This window comes from Pseudophryne corroboree, chromosome 10, assembly GCF_028390025.1.
Source record: "Pseudophryne corroboree isolate aPseCor3 chromosome 10, aPseCor3.hap2, whole genome shotgun sequence".
Taxonomy (NCBI): Eukaryota; Metazoa; Chordata; class Amphibia; order Anura; family Myobatrachidae; genus Pseudophryne; species Pseudophryne corroboree.
Genome location: NC_086453.1, coordinates 325739325 through 325755132, shown reverse-complemented (window position 1 = coordinate 325755132; position 15808 = coordinate 325739325). Strand labels below are relative to the sequence as shown.

At 44.4% G+C, this 15808-nt stretch overlaps 1 pseudogene; it reads right to left on the bottom strand.

The window, feature by feature from the left end:
* Window positions 1-14943: 14943 nt before the first annotated feature.
* Window positions 14944-15060, bottom strand: LOC134968111 (5S ribosomal RNA; annotated as a pseudogene).
* Window positions 15061-15808: the final 748 nt, after the last annotated feature.

The window sequence follows — 15808 nt, the reverse complement described above, 5'->3', positions numbered from 1 at the left end:
CAGTTTTACAGAATTGTCTATTGCAGATCACTTTTAAAGGGGTTGGGATTGATTTACCGGCGTTCGGGATGCTGGCGATCAGAATACCAACCGCGACAGCCCAATGGTTAGAATCCCGACAGGCGAAGGTAAGTATACTCCCCCCAGCCCCCTAACCCTTCCTTTCCATAGCCTAAACCTATTCCCGCCATAACATAGACAAATATAGGATCCCCTGATTTACTAACATTCGATTTGAAAATTGAACATAAATCGAACACCAAAAATCAACATACAAATCACCAAAATAATAGCCTAATAGCAGACAGGCGATTTTAGCGAGATGCAGGAGCTGAAGTCATTCCTAGTTGTTAATGCCACAAGGAAATCTCGTTACTGCAGCGGATGACACTACGCAAGGAACATACAATAACTACTTCTTAATAGTCCTTAATAGTCTTTGATATCCAGACCCAAGGCTTACTGCTGTTCCCACCTTACAAGGTCTGATTTAATTGCGGCTCTATGTTACACAGTAAAAGAGGTATAAGTAGGGTTAATGGTGTCCAGAACAAATAAAAAAATGGGGCCCCTTTAAAATTGTTCTTAAAAATTCTTACATTGTTACTCACATATATACACACTGGAAACGGTATTTAGTAAAGCGCTAGAGTAAGGCGAAACATCAATATGATAATAATGAATACCACTTGTGTGGGGACACATTCTGTTGCGGAAAGGAAATTGTAAGTTAATGGCCGGGGCCTGGACGCTAATCCATATACGTCCACTTCTCTGACATCACCACAACAGCTCAATTTACCTTCTGTTTTTGTCTTGCTCCTATTTACGACGCATTTCGCCAAGCTCCTCTTCCTTCTCCAGTATTCACTTCCTAACTTTTTGTATTGTTATTTCCCTTCTCTGTTCCCAGGGGTGGCAATTGAATTATGTTTTATTGGACCCATCAATGGAATGGTTCTGTTGGCCGATGGCTAACCTTGCAACGGTGAGGATCCAATGTTTCTTCACCATCGCTATTTTTTGCTGATGGACTTGAGATATATGGCGGGGGGAAGGGGGGGGGAGGCTCTGCATCATTAGCAGTGGCACTGCTCAGACATCCTTAGTTGTGGACCTGGGCTCTCTTAGCCTCTCAGAGAGTCTGAGGGCAGCACCCAGTTTCGAAGCCTACATACTGTACAATAGGCGTTATGACCTTAGTTAAAAGGGGTGTAGTATGGTATGCCGGCGGCCGGGCTCCCGGCGACCAGCATACCGGCGCCGGGAGCCCGACCGCCGGCATACCGACACTGGCAAGCGCAAAGGAGCCCCTTGCGGGCTCGCTGTGCATGCCACGCTATTTTATTCTCCCTCCAGGGGGGTCGTGGACCCCCACGAGGGAGAATAGATGTCGGTATGCCGGGTGTCAGGATTCCGGCGCCGGTATACTGTGCGCCGGGATCCCGACATTCGGCATACTGAAGACCACCCGTTAAAAGTACATAAGAGTGAAACTTGGTTCTCTGAATGACGCAATAGACTGTTGAAGGACTTTATAAAGAAGAGTACTAAAAAAATACTTTATAAAGAAAAATACTAAACAATTTGACTCATAATAAATAATAATTGGACATCTTGCTGATTAATCCCTGTCTCAGTAATCACTCTGCTTGGCTCTCTCTGTACATTTCCCGGACATTACCGCCATGCAATAATTAGGTGTTTTCTCTACTCAATTTCTACCTTTCTAGTAAAAAGCAAGAAGTGAAAGAGTGAAATACAGTTAAGTCAATTATTATTGCAATATAAACTGTAATGAATCCTTTTGGGCAAAATGAAAATAAAATATATAATTATCAGACAGATGTGCTGTCAGGTCACATAAGCATTTTTGTCTATGAAGAAACATTAGAAATTGTAATCTATTTTACCTATTTCTTTAGAATGCAAAGACAGTGGTGTAATGGAATGTTGCTTGTCACAGAGCGTCTGGATCCTGAGAATAATTTGCCAAATGTTTTGAAAGCTCTGAAAGATTTCTCCATAAAAATGTCTTGATTTGCCGACAATTACCTACAACATTGAACAGTTCCGCTCATTCTGTGTATTGAGGCATTAACAATGACCGAAGTGCTTTAAAATCAAACAAACCAAAGATTCTAGATAATAACAATATCATTAAACACCTCTTAATGTGCCAAGTACCAACCATACTGAGCCAATTTCATAGCCTCTAACCAAGAACATATCTAGATCTATGCAATGTATTTATTACGGTGTGTGACCACCATTGTTTATTAATGCAGTTTACTGCACACCAAGCACAGTGTATGTGTTTTTAGGAATTTTCCAGACTTGCATTGTACTATTAGGAAACACTCCTTAATGGATTAAAAATGTAGACTGATTCCAAAAATGTGCTGCTAACACAACCAATGCAACCACAAAATAGTTGTGTTTTCAGGGGAGTCATGCAGGGCTAACAGTCTGTTACCCGTGTGGAAGAATCTTCTTCTCTAGTAGTAGAAGAATCTTCTTCTCTAGTAGTAGAGTAGTAGCAGTAATAGTAGTAGTAGAAGAGTAGTAGTAGCAGTAATAGTAATAGTAGAAGAGTAGTAGCAGTAATAGTAGTAGAGTAGTAGCAGTAATAGTAGTAGTAGAAGAGTAGTAGCAGTAATAGTAGAAGAGTAGTAGCAGTAATAGTAGTAGAGTAGTAGCAGTAATAGTAGTAGAGTAGTAGCAGTAATAGTAGTAGTAGAAGAGTAGTAGCAGTAATAGTAGAAGAGTAGTAGCAGTAATAGTAGAAGAGTAGTAGCAGTAATAGTAGTAGAGTAGTAGCAGTAATAGTAGAAGAGTAGTAGCAGTAATAGTAGTAGAGTAGTAGCAGTAATAGTAGTAGAGTAGTAGCAGTAATAGTAGTAGAGTAGTAGCAGTAATAGTAGTAGTAGAAGAGTAGTAGCAGTAATAGTAGAAGAGTAGTAGCAGTAATAGTAGTAGAGTAGTAGCAGTAATAGTAGTAGAGTAGTAGCAGTAATAGTAGTAGTAGAAGAGTAGTAGCAGTAATAGTAGAAGAGTAGTAGCAGTAATAGTAGTAGAGTAGTAGCAGTAATAGTAGAAGAGTAGTAGCAGTAATAGTAGAAGAGTAGTAGCAGTAATAGTAGTAGAGTAGTAGCAGTAATAGTAGTAGAGTAGTAGCAGTAATAGTAGTAGAGTAGTAGCAGTAATAGTAGTAGAGTAGTAGCAGTAATAGTAGTAGTAGAAGAGTAGTAGCAGTAATAGTAGAAGAGTAGTAGCAGTAATAGTAGAAGAGTAGTAGCAGTAATAGTAGAAGAGTAGTAGCAGTAATAGTAGTAGAGTAGTAGCAGTAATAGTAGTAGTAGAAGAGTAGTAACAGTAATAGTAGTAGTAGCAGCAGCAGCAGCAGTAACCGGAGTAGTAGAAGAGTAATAGCAGTAATAGTAGTAGTAGAAGTGTAGTAGCAGTAATAGTAGTAGAGTAGTAGCAGTAATAGTAGTAGTAGCAGCAGTAGTAGTAGTAGTAGTAGAAGAGTAATAGCAGTAATAGTAGTAGTAGAAGTGTAGTAGCAGTAATAGTAGTAGAGTAGTAGCAGTAATAGTAGTAGTAGAAGAGTAGTAGCAGTAGTAGTAGTAGCAGTAATAGTAGTAGCAGCAGCAGCAGTAACAGCAGTAGTAGAAGAGTAATAGCAGTAATAGTAGTAGAAGAAGTGTAGTAGCAGTAATAGTAGTAGAGTAGTAGCAGTAATAGTAGTAGTAGAAGAGTAGTAGCAGTAATAGTAGTAGTAGAAGAGTAGTAGCAGTAATAGTAGTAGAGTAGTAGCAGTAATAGTAGTAGTAGAAGAGTAGTAGCAGTAATAGTAGTAGTAGAAGAGTAGTAGCAGTAATAGTAGTAGAGTAGTAGCAGTAATAGTAGTAGTAGAAGAGTAATAGCAGTAATAGTAGTAGAAGAAGTGTAGTAGCAGTAATAGTAGTAGAGTAGTAGCAGTAATAGTAGTAGTAGAAGAGTAGTAGCAGTAATAGTAGTAGTAGAAGAGTAATAGCAGTAATAGTAGTAGTAGAAGTGTAGTAGCAGTAATAGTAGTAGAATAGTAGAAGTAATAATAGTAGTAGTAGTAGAAGAGTAGTAGCAGTAATAGTAGTAGCAGTAATAGTAGTAGTAGCAGCAGCAGTAACAGCAGTAGTAGAAGAGTAATAGCAGTAATAGTAGTAGTAGAAGTGTAGTAGCAGTAATAGTAGTAGAGTAGTAGCAGTAATAGTAGTAGTAGAAGAGTAGTAGCAGTAATAGTAATAGTAGTAGTAGAAGAGTAATAGCAGTAATAGTAGTAGTAGAAGTGTAGTAGCAGTAATAGTAGTAGTAGTAGTAGAAGAGTAGTAGCAGTAATAGTAGTAGTAGAAGAGTAGTAGCAGTAATAGTAATAGTAGTAGTAGAAGAGTAATAGCAGTAATAGTAGTAGTAGAAGTGTAGTAGCAGTAATAGTAGTAGTAGAAGAGTAGTAGCAGTAATAGTAATAGTAGTAGTAGAAGAGTAGTAGCAGTAATAGTAGTAGTAGAAGAGTAGTAGCAGTAATAGTAATAGTAGTAGTAGAAGAGTAATAGCAGTAATAGTAGTAGTAGAAGTGTAGTAGCAGTAATAGTAGTAGAGTAGTAGCAGTAATAGTAGTAGTAGAAGAGTAGTAGCAGTAATAGTAGTAGTAGCAGCAGTAATAGTAGTAGAGTAGTAGCAGTAATAATAGTAGTAGTAGTAGTAGTAGTAGTAGAAGAGTAGTAGTAGCAGTAATAGTAGTAGTAGAAGAGTAACAGCAGTAATAGTAGTAGCACTAATAGTAGTAGTAGAGTAGTAGCAGTAATCAGGGACGTGCAGTCAGGGGAGGTAGTGCTTTCCCTATCATAATGATTAAAATAATACAAAGAAGATATTTATAACACAGATTCTGTGACAAATATCTTCTTTTACTATTCTAATAATTTTTCCTGTGAATATGCCTGCATATTGGGGTGGGAGGCAGCGGGAGAGGTGCCTCCAGCTGCTAACACTAAAATTCGGGAAGCGGCAGGCGGGCCAAGCCATGGGCTGTAAAAGCCCATTGAAAAAACATAGGGAAGTGGCCTCAATGACACATGAATGCACGCCCCTGTCAGTCCCGCAGATACTATTGGACCAGCGGGTCCACTGGATCTACTGGCTAGCGTGCACAAATGCGGTGGCACGACGCGGTGGCGGGACTCGGCGGAGAGAGGGTAGCTGGCGGCAGACCTGAATCCGAGAGGATCCAGTCCCTGCCAGCCATTCTGCAGAGTTCGGCAGCGGAGAGGCGGCTTCCATTTCAAAAATGGCGCCTCAACATTTTTGAAATTCAAGATGTCTGCCACAAGCTAATCACGGCTCGCCACGTCATCGCCCCGCCCACTCAACTGGCTTATATAAGCCAACGGCAAGGTAGTGGAGGTCAGTCCAGCGGCGGGGAGGGAGAAGGCAAGAGCTCCCGAAGACAGAAGACGCTGGAAGCCCCTGGGAGGCGGCGGCCATGAAAAAGAGCTTAAAGGCCGCTGCCCCACAGGTGAAGATGCCGGAAGCCCTGGGGATGCGGCGGCCATGAAATAGAGCTTAAAGGTCGCCGCCCCAGGTGAAGGTGCTGCATAATAAACTATTTAAACATTTGTTGTGGCGTTTTTATTTTAATATTTTCTTTACGGGTGGACTACGGGTGCCAGCAGGCTCTTAATGTCCGGGAATGCTGGCACTTGTGGTTCTCCAAGTGCTGGCATGCTGGGGCAGGCTTTCTGGGACCCATAGGCTGCCTGTAAAGAACAATATTAGTATGTAATGAACCCCGCACCCACCGCCACCAGGGGTGCGGGGCATAGCACTGGGCTTTCAGCCCAGTGCTGGTTGTTGCTCAGCAGGGGGGGACCTAATTTTTGGGGTCCCTACTTTCTGAGGGATTCCAACCCTGGGCTGACTGGTTTGGGGGGGTGTTTAATGCTATGGTAGGGTGACCCCGCACTGAGTGTCTCCCCTGATATGGCATTACCCCCCTCCTCCCCTGGCTGGTTCAGCCTAGTGCTGGTTTTGCTTAAATAAAGGGAACCCTATGTTTTTGTTTTAATGAGGGCGGGGGGGGGGGGGGGGGGGGAGTTTGCTGCAGCAATCAGCCTGTGCCTCCCCAGTCACTGCCCTCACCACACGTCACTGCCAGTAACAGTAGTAGTGGAGTAGTAGCGTAGCAGTAATAGTAGTGGTAGAGTAGTAGCAGTAATAGTCGTAGTTATAGTAGTAGTAGTGCTAATACTTATTATATAGCACCAACATACTTCACAATTTGGAATATAGGCCCTCATTCCGAGTTGATCGGTCGCAAGGCGAATTTAGCAGAGTTACACACGCTAAGCCGCCGCCTACTGGGAGTGAATCTTAGCTTCTTAAAATTGCGACCGATGTATTCGCAATATTGCGATTACTAACTACTTAGCAGTTTCAGAGTAGCTTCAGACTTACTCTGCCTGTGCGATCAGTTCAGTGCTTGTCGTTCCTGTTTGACGTCACAAACACACCCAGCGTTCGCCCAGGCACTCCCACCGTTTCTCCGGCCACTCCTGCGTTTTTTCCGGAAACGGTAGCGTTTTCAGCCACACGCCCCTGAAACGCCGTGTTTCCGCCCAGTAACACCCATTTCCTGTCAATCACATTACGATCGCCGGAGCGATGAAAAAGCCGTGAGTAAAATTACTTTCTACATAGCAAAGTTACTTGGCGCAGTCGCAGTGCGAACATTGCGCATGCGTACTAAGCGGATTTTCATTGCGATGAAAAATACCGAGCGAACAACTCGGAATGAGGGCCATAGTATTAAAGATTAGGGAGTAAATGTACTAAAGGGGAGTTTCTGGCAATATCTGCAACCTGCCACAAATCAGATAAGGTTTCAGAACCCCTAGCTGGGCCGCCAAGCAGAGGTAGGGGAATATTCAATTACAGTTGGAAGTTCCGACAGGGCGAAAAGACTTCCCTTTCCGCAGATAATTGGAACTTTCCGACACTTCAATATTCAATTGAAGTGCCGTTCTTCCGCCCTGTCGGAAATTCTAACAAGTTGAAAAACATGGATGAGCGGAATCTCTGCTCATCCATGTGATTTCTTCCCTGCCGCTGTTGAAAACGGTCCACTTTCGACCATTCATTGTCGCCCATAAGAGAGGGCGGAAATGAATGTCGGAATGGGAGGGGTAACGGGTGGAAACGGCCTGCTACTGATTACTGAAGTGTCGGAGGATCCGACTGTGATTGAATATGCCCCATAGTCTAATAACATAAGATAATGAAGACTGTTCTTGATTGGCTGCCTAGCTATTAAGCAGAGATTTATTAGTTTTGTATCTGGTGCGTCATGTGAGCTGTGCGTTCCATTGATAGGGTTTTTCTAGAGCAGATACAGATGGAGGAGGGAGCACATATAGATGAGGGAAGAGGGAAGGATGTTACCATTAGAGAGACTGGAGAAATCCTCACATTACTGTGAGGTCTTTCCACTACTCTTTGGGGGACATGTACTAAGCAGTCATAAAAGTGGATAAGTGAGCCAGTGGAGAAGTTGCCCATGGCAACCAATCAGCTGCTCTGTGTATTTTTATAGTATGCAAATTATAAATGTTATGTCAATGCTGATTGGTTGCCATGGGCAACTTCTCCACTGGCTCACTTCTCCACTTTTATCACTGCTTAGTACATGTCCCCCTTTGTCTTTTGCATTAGAAATGTTTACATGTTCATAAATGCATACCTTCTGCAAAGGTATGAATACTGATGTCGGAATCTGGACAGTAAAAAGCTTCGGGCTCGGTGGAGAGCTTCGCTCACCAGACTATTATATTCCCCCTCGGGTGGTGGTGTGGACCACCACCCCAGTGGGAACACTGGGCGGCAGTTGGGATTTTGACCACCGGCATTTTCACTGTTGTCGGGATTCTGGCGTTTGTATTTTGACCTCCGGGATCTCGACTGTCGGAAACTTAACTGCATCCCGTCTGCAGCATCATACCCCACATAACATTTTATAACAATCCAGCCCTGGATGGAAGTACAGCCATTATTTTATCATACTGACGGTGCTTACTTTACAGGCATATTCTAGGACATCAGTATGTGGGGGAGTTATGGCCCTCATTCCGAGTTGTTCGCTCGGTATTTTTCATCGCATCGCAATGAAAATCCGCTTAGTACGCATGCGCAATGTTCGCACTGCGACTGCGCCAAGTAACTTTGCTATGTAGAAAGTATTTTTACTCACGGCTTTTTCATCGCTCCGGCGAACGTAATGTGATTGGCAGGAAATGGGTGTTACTGGGCGGAAACACGGCGTTTCAGGGGCGTGTGGCTGAAAACGCTACCGTTTCCGGAAAAAACGCAGGAGTGGCTGGAGAAACGGTGGGAGTGCCTGGGCGAACGCTGGGTGTGTTTGTGACGTCAACCAGGAACGACAAGCACTGAACTGATCGCACAGGCAGAGTAAGTCTGGAGCAACTCTGAAACTGCTAAGTAGTTAGTAATCGCAATATAGCGAATACATCGGTCGCAATTTTAAGAAGCTAAGATTCACTCCCAGTAGGCGGCGGCTTAGCGTGTGTAACTCTGCTAAATTCGCCTTGCGACCGATCAACTCGGAATGAGGGCCAATGTTTCTAAAATCAGTCACTTAATTCATAAAAACTATTGTTGCACAATTACAATTTATTTGTTGCAATTGACCCTTTCCCCTGATTCTGATCGGTACACAATGGCAATGTTCACCAAGCTGAGCGATTTTTTTCCTACTGCGCATATGTCTATGGGGGTTATTCAGACCCGGACGCTAATGCAACCCAACCCCCAGTGCAGTTTGCTGAAATTGGCAAACTGTGCATGTGCAGCGGCCGTATGGCGCATGTGCGGGCACACACATTGTGGTCCAATCCCCAATGCCATCGTCGTAGGGTGGTCCGGGTCCATTTTCGGTGCGGCTGTGTGATGTCATCTGCAGCCACTCTGATTATGGCAGCCGACCGCCTGACAGTTGCACTGCCAGGGGTCAACCATAGTTCTGATGCGTACGCAATCTAATTGTGGACGCATCGGGAGGCGGCCTCACACATGCTGGGCAGCCTTGCCCTGTGTTGGGCGGCCCTCAGCATGTGAGATGATGAACGCAGATCTGGCTGCCTATGCAGCGATCTGCATTCATCTCTGAATAAGGCCCTAAGCCACTAAAAAGTCACACAATGCATGCGTCACACAGTGTGTACGCACAGAGGTGCGGCTGTGACTGAGATGCATGCAGGGACGGACTGGGGCTATTCTCGGCCCTGGCATTTCTGTGAGCGTTCTCGTGAAAGAGGGTGCACGTAAAAGGGGGCACGCGGACACTGTCCATGGGTGTGTGCCACGAGTACTTTTGGCACGCCCCCGAGTTTCTTAAAACAGACACTTCGGGCAGGAGGGGTAGGGGGGAAGCAAAACAGAGAGTGCGGCTGTCCCGGCCCACCAGGCTATCGGCCCTTCTGGCATATGCCAGAAGTGCCAGATGGGCAGTCCAGTCCTGGACGCGTGGTATCAGATACATATAGAAAGTGTGCGTACCATTCCCGGATGGTGACTGGGAGGTTGCTGTTCAGATGCATGGAGATATACTGTCTTCTAGGCGTGTTGTGAGAGTGCCGCGGGTGAATTCCTGAAGTAACTCGGCTAGAGAACCTGCAGCTTGTATGGGGCTAGTGCAAGTCGCGATGGTGAGGTGCAACTGATAGTGGCATCTAAGGCACACACCAAGCGGTATGTGGGACAGGGTCGTACTGGCCCACAGGGTTACAGGGGAAACCACCGGTAGGCCCCACTGCCTGAGGACCCACTCCTTCCTCTAGGGATCAGGTTCCAGAATCTGCACTTGTATTATACATGGTAGATAGATTGCATTACACTGCACATGACTATTGTGCATTTCAAGCCTCTGTGAAGGCTGGCCACACCTCCTTTGTAGACTGGCCACACCCCTAAGTATGGGCCCCTATCACTGCATTCCCCCAGTGAGCGCTTCATATCCCAGTCCGACACTGTGTGGGCATCTCCACCCTTGCTTGCACATGCCAATGCACAGCTGTACACCAAGGAAGGCCTTGTACTGCAGCTGTATTTTCATAAAATTGCCAAAGCAATAGTGGTGTGCTAGATGAATTATTGGTTGCTATGGGCAACTTCTCCACTTGATGTTTCTCACATTTTTTATACATCTCCCCTTTTTGTGTGTGAACACCAGTTTCAATCTTGTACAGTACTTACAGTATGATTTGCTTTCCGGTGCTGAACACCTGCTTCTGTTTTATAGGAACAGCAGGAATTCTCTCATTTAGTAGATCCTTCAGCAAAGTTTTAGTTTATAACATTGACTAGAGTTTCTGCGCTTCCGTCTGGTGTATCCACAAAGAATATGTCACCAGTTCTTCACACCAACAGTAAATTAAACTTAGCGGTCACAAAGGGAATACAACGTCCTCCGAACCATTCAGCTATCTGCAAGTTTACTTTAGCCTGACATATTTTCAGATAAATGTGACTGCAAAATACAGTGTTGCAGAAAGGCCATTTCCACACTTTATTGCAGTCACCAAAATGCCTCTTCTCTGCAAATAGGCAAAAGTTTCCCTTTCCGGGCAAGTCCAGTCCCATATCTTTATCATGATGATAATACTGAAGTCCAGATCAGCTAAACCAGTCATACACCTTTCACAATACAAACCTGGGTCCTACCTGGGTTATTGAACATGGTTTCAAGCTGTGTCAAAGCTGCTTGAAACCATGGGGGTGATTCCGAGTTGTTCGCTCGCTAGCAGTTTTTAGCAGCATTGCACACGCTAGGCCGCCACCCTCTGGGAGTGTATCTTAGCTTAGCAGAATAGCGAACAAAAGGTTATCAGAATTGCGAATAGAAATTTCTTAGCAGTTTCTGAGTAGCTTCAGACCTACTCACAAATAGCGATCAGTTCAGTCAGTTTCGTTCCTGGTTTGACGTCACACACACGCCCTGCGTTCGGCCAGCCACTCCCCCGTTTCTCCAGACACTCCCGCGTTTTATCATGGCACGCCTGCGTTTTTCCGCACACTCCCAGAAAACGGTCAGTTTCCGCCCAGAAACACCCACTTCCTGTCAATCACACTCCGATCACTTCAACGATGAAAATTCTTCATTCGGACGTGAGTAAATCTACTAAATTTTAAGCTAAAATACTTAGCGCATGCGCACTGCGTACCATGCACATGCGCATTTTTGCCTTAATCGCTCCGTTGCGAAAATCAGCAACGAGCGAACAACTCGGAATGACCCCCCCATGTTCAAGCAGCTGCGACACGGCAGGCTGGACCTGACGCTGGACCTGGGTTATTGTCGGGTCATCCCTTTGCCGGCTCTTGGAGATGACATCATCTCCAAGTGCTGGTGATCTGGTACTACTTTTAGCGTGACACCAGGTACATTCTTTCACACCAGACTACCTGGGCCGAACCTGGGTTCTACAATGGTCGCGACCCAGGAAGTGGACCTGGGACACACAACCCAGGAAGTACCTTTCACACCAAGCCAGGAATCGAGTTGCCCCGGCAATATCCCAGGTCAGAGGCTCGGTGTGAAAGTGGTATCAGTTAGCCATGAGGTAAAAGTCTAAAGTCACTGGCGTATTTAAAACAGCTGCAGCGTGTGCAGTGCACACGGGCCCTTGAGCCCAGGGGGGGCCACACTGCACACACTGCAGCCATTTCTTTAATATTCACTTCTCCTGTGTCCCAGGTGGTGACATCAAACGCACAAATAATAAAGTTTTGGGGTTTTGCACATGCGCACTAGAAAAATTGCCAGGAAAATGGCTGCCGCACCACTTTCCCGGAGATCTGAGCATGTACATTGGAGTCTGAGCACTAGAGGCTTCCGGCTAAAGAGGAGGGGCAGAGCCGGATTAAGGGAGGGGTGACAAGGGCAGCCGTCCCAGGGCCCCCGCACGTCAAGGGCCCCCACACACTGCTTCAGAGGAGTCTCCCACCAGCAGCTCAGCTGTTAATTAACAGCGGTCGCTGAGGAGCTCCTCCATTCACAGATAGTCTTGCAGGATCGCTTCAAAATCCCACAAGACAGTGAGTATGTGCTCTGGTGGTGCTGTCCCCTGCCGCTTCATGAGTGACAAGGGGTTAGTGCTGGTGTCCTGCGGTAGCGCCGGGGTCCAACAGCACAGCACTATACGGTGGAGCAGCTCTAAATAAAACACCTCCTGGCAGCCCTTACCATCAGAAGCAAAGGATGCTGGGAGCTGTAGTTTTATTTAGAGCTTCTCCACTATAGTGCGGTGCAGCTGGACACTGGGTGCTGTACGTGTTTCTGCAGCCAGGCAAGTGTGTGTGTGTGTGTGTGTGTGTTTGGCGGGGGGCGGGGCCCCCACAACCTCCATTGCTGCCCTGGGCCCCCACCGACCTTAATCCGGCACTGAGGAGGGGTCTGGATGGAGTAGGCTGCACACGGGGCTCATCCTCTCTTAAAATGCCCCTGGACACTAACTCCCCTAGACACTGTTAACAGTTGTCAGACGGTTCAATGAGTAAGTCCCTTTAATATGTACCGGTAAGTACCCAGTGTTTACATTTTTTTATTATTTATACTCTGGTCTTTGCTGATCATCATGTGTAACTTTGTATCCAGGATTACTCATCGTTGCCATCTGATGCAACGCACTAATAGGAATGGGATTGTAATGAAATAACGTGATTTAAGATCTGGATTTTTCATTTTGAAATATTCAGAAATCTGTAATAATTAGATTTATGATGATTCTATTACATTAAACAACCACAGGATGTTTTCTTATTGTGCTTGAAGCTGTGAGTAGCTGTAACTGTACATTTATGGGCAATAGAAAGATAATTACTATCAATCTGACGATGACTAATTTACATAATTATCCTTAGAGCACTGTGTGAGTGATTTTTCTAAATGTTTTCTTCTTCCCTTGCCTGATTCCATGAAAAGTATATACACTTCTGTGGGGACATTTTTAAATTGGTTACAGATCGTATGGCAAAAAATATGTTTCATGTTACATCGATAATTGTTAAATTTTTGTTGTTGTTGTTGTTTTGTTTTTCGCTAAAATAGACATAATAGACCCAAGTGTGTGCTTTTGTTACTACGTTGTCACATGCGGTGTCAGCATTGGTTCCAGCGTCACACCAGCAAAGTGTTCCCGTGACCCTGTCACTGACTAAACACTTCTCACCTTTCTAGTCACCAACCCACTGACTGGCATCGGTCACCCTGACCTAAACACAAGAACCATAGACGTTTTTATAATGGGTGCAGTGTTACCCCTCCGGAGTCCCACGATGGAGGCCTTGCTGTGCGGGCACAGATCACTCAGAAAATGGCCGCCGCGGCCATTTCCGAGTGATTTGCGCATGCACAGTGGAGATTTCCCCAGGAACAAGATGCGGGCGCCATGTTCCCGGAGACCTACGCATGTGCAGTACTGCTGCCGGAGAGGAGGGGGCACGTGACGGAGGCTGCACGCGGGTCCCCTCCTCTCTTAAAACGCCCCTGACAAAAACAGAACTTATACCTCCTCCCCAAGCACTCACTAGCTAATCAGTCACACCCATGTGGTTCACCTGTGGAGCTGAGCTATGTGTGCAGGGATATCTGAGGAATTAACCTTGTCTTTAACATGAGTCCGCAGACTTCCACAGAAAGCATCAGACTCTCATAAGAGACTGGGACAAACTAGCCTGTTGGTCACATACCGCTTCCCTTCCATTGTCTGTGGCAAACAGCTCTTTTTACCACCTTATGTATGGTCTCAGTTTAAACACAAAGCTCAGCTACCAAGCATTTGTAACATTATTTTAAGTAAATTGCAATGTTTATAAAACTGCAGTGGAGAAGAAAAATGTTTAGTAAAAAAACAACATAAAATAATAATATTTGTATTCAAATAGTGGTTTTTCTCCAGCAGGACTTGAAGTCACTACAAGCATCCAAAACATAGCACAGAGGTAACTGAGGTGTAGCATGAGCGGAGCAAGTCTGGCATGTGCCCTGGGCTCTAGATGTGCTGTGGGGTGCCAGGGCTGGTGTATGATCAGGATCGCAGAGTGACAGATGTTTGGACCACAAGAAAATGGCAGCCGCTTTCTGTGGCTCTTGCACAGGGCTGTAGGCTTCTTTCCTTGCGTCAGGGCATTAATTTAAGGGTGATATTGTGTCAGCACAGGTATATTGCATTATGCCAAAGTCTATGCCTATATCTATGTCAGGATATAACCAATGTTATATCTGGTTTTAGACGTACTGAATATATGCATAATAGGAAGACCCAGTGCAGGGCCGAAACTAGGATTTTCATCATCCGCGGCAGGGCAGTAATTTGTCGCCCCCCAAAAAAGAAAATGACCACAAAAAACCAACAAACATTCAAACAAACAAACAAACAAACAACCCCCAATGGAGGAAGAGAAAGAAAAAGACAAAATACCTTTTTTGGAAGCACTCATTTGAGGTATAAATGGTATGTGTGTAAGAGGAAAAACGATGTAGATAAAACTTAACCTTTATTTAGTTCTTGAGTAAGATACTGATAATAGTGATCAGTAGACACAATTAATTGTGGTATTTAAAAACTTTTATTGGCTTTTTAACAAATAAGGTTCAAGATAAAATAAGAGGTGAAAATATCAAAGGAAAAAGTATACAGGATTCCTATACATATATATATATATATATATATATATATATATATAATTTAAGGTATCCAAGGTATCACTGAGTGCATTAGGATATAACTTTCATAATTCTTGTTATTAAGCAGATTTTAACACTCCTGGAAATGGAGCCTCAGAATGGGCTGAAAGACAGTAAAGAAGAAGTAGTAGGCTCCTAGAAAAAATGGCCCACAGCGCCTGGTATTCCCAGGCGGTTTCCCTTCCAAGTACTGACCAGGCATACCTGCTTAGCTTCCGAGATCAGACAGGATTGGGCGTATTCAGGATAGTATGGCCGTGGGCAGTTGTTACAGGAGAGAAAACTAAGGAGAGCCACTTCTGCTTTCTGTACTAAACAAGGGTCAGGCCTTGTAAAAAAAAAAACCAAGCCATGTTTTTCCAGATGAGAGAGTGTAAGATAATACACTTCTGCTGTCTGTTGTGAGAGTTGATTTGTTCACTGGCTAGAGCGTAATGCTTAAGCCAGAGTAACTGTCAACCAGATGAGAGAGTGTGAATTTGCAGAATAGTAGGAGTCAGCTTACTGTGGAATCGAGAAGAAAAGCAACTCATTAATTGGAGATAGACACTATGGGTGGAATTCAAATGTTTTAAAAGTCGGTTGGGTGTCTGTTTTTCCCTGTCTATTAGATAGGAAAAAACAGACTCCCAACTGACACTTCAAACATTTGAATCTCCCCCTATATATTCAAAAAAATGTATGAAATACAACAAAAAAAAATTCTCTCATGAAGACGCTAGATGTCAAATATCTCCTACAGACATTCATTGGCCAAATCTCTCACTAAGCAGAGTAATAGTGTAGTATGTGCCATGTGATTACTGATCTTGGAACCAAGTCAGAATGTCAAATCAACTGCCAGAGATGTTCATTAGCCAAATTTCTCAATCAGCCAACTAGTATGTGACATGTGATTACTGATCCCAGTGCCAGGTCAAAATGTCAGGTGTCTATCAAAGACGTTTATTTAGCCAAATTTCTCAGTCAACAGGATGATATATGATATGTAATATCTGATCCTGGAGCAGG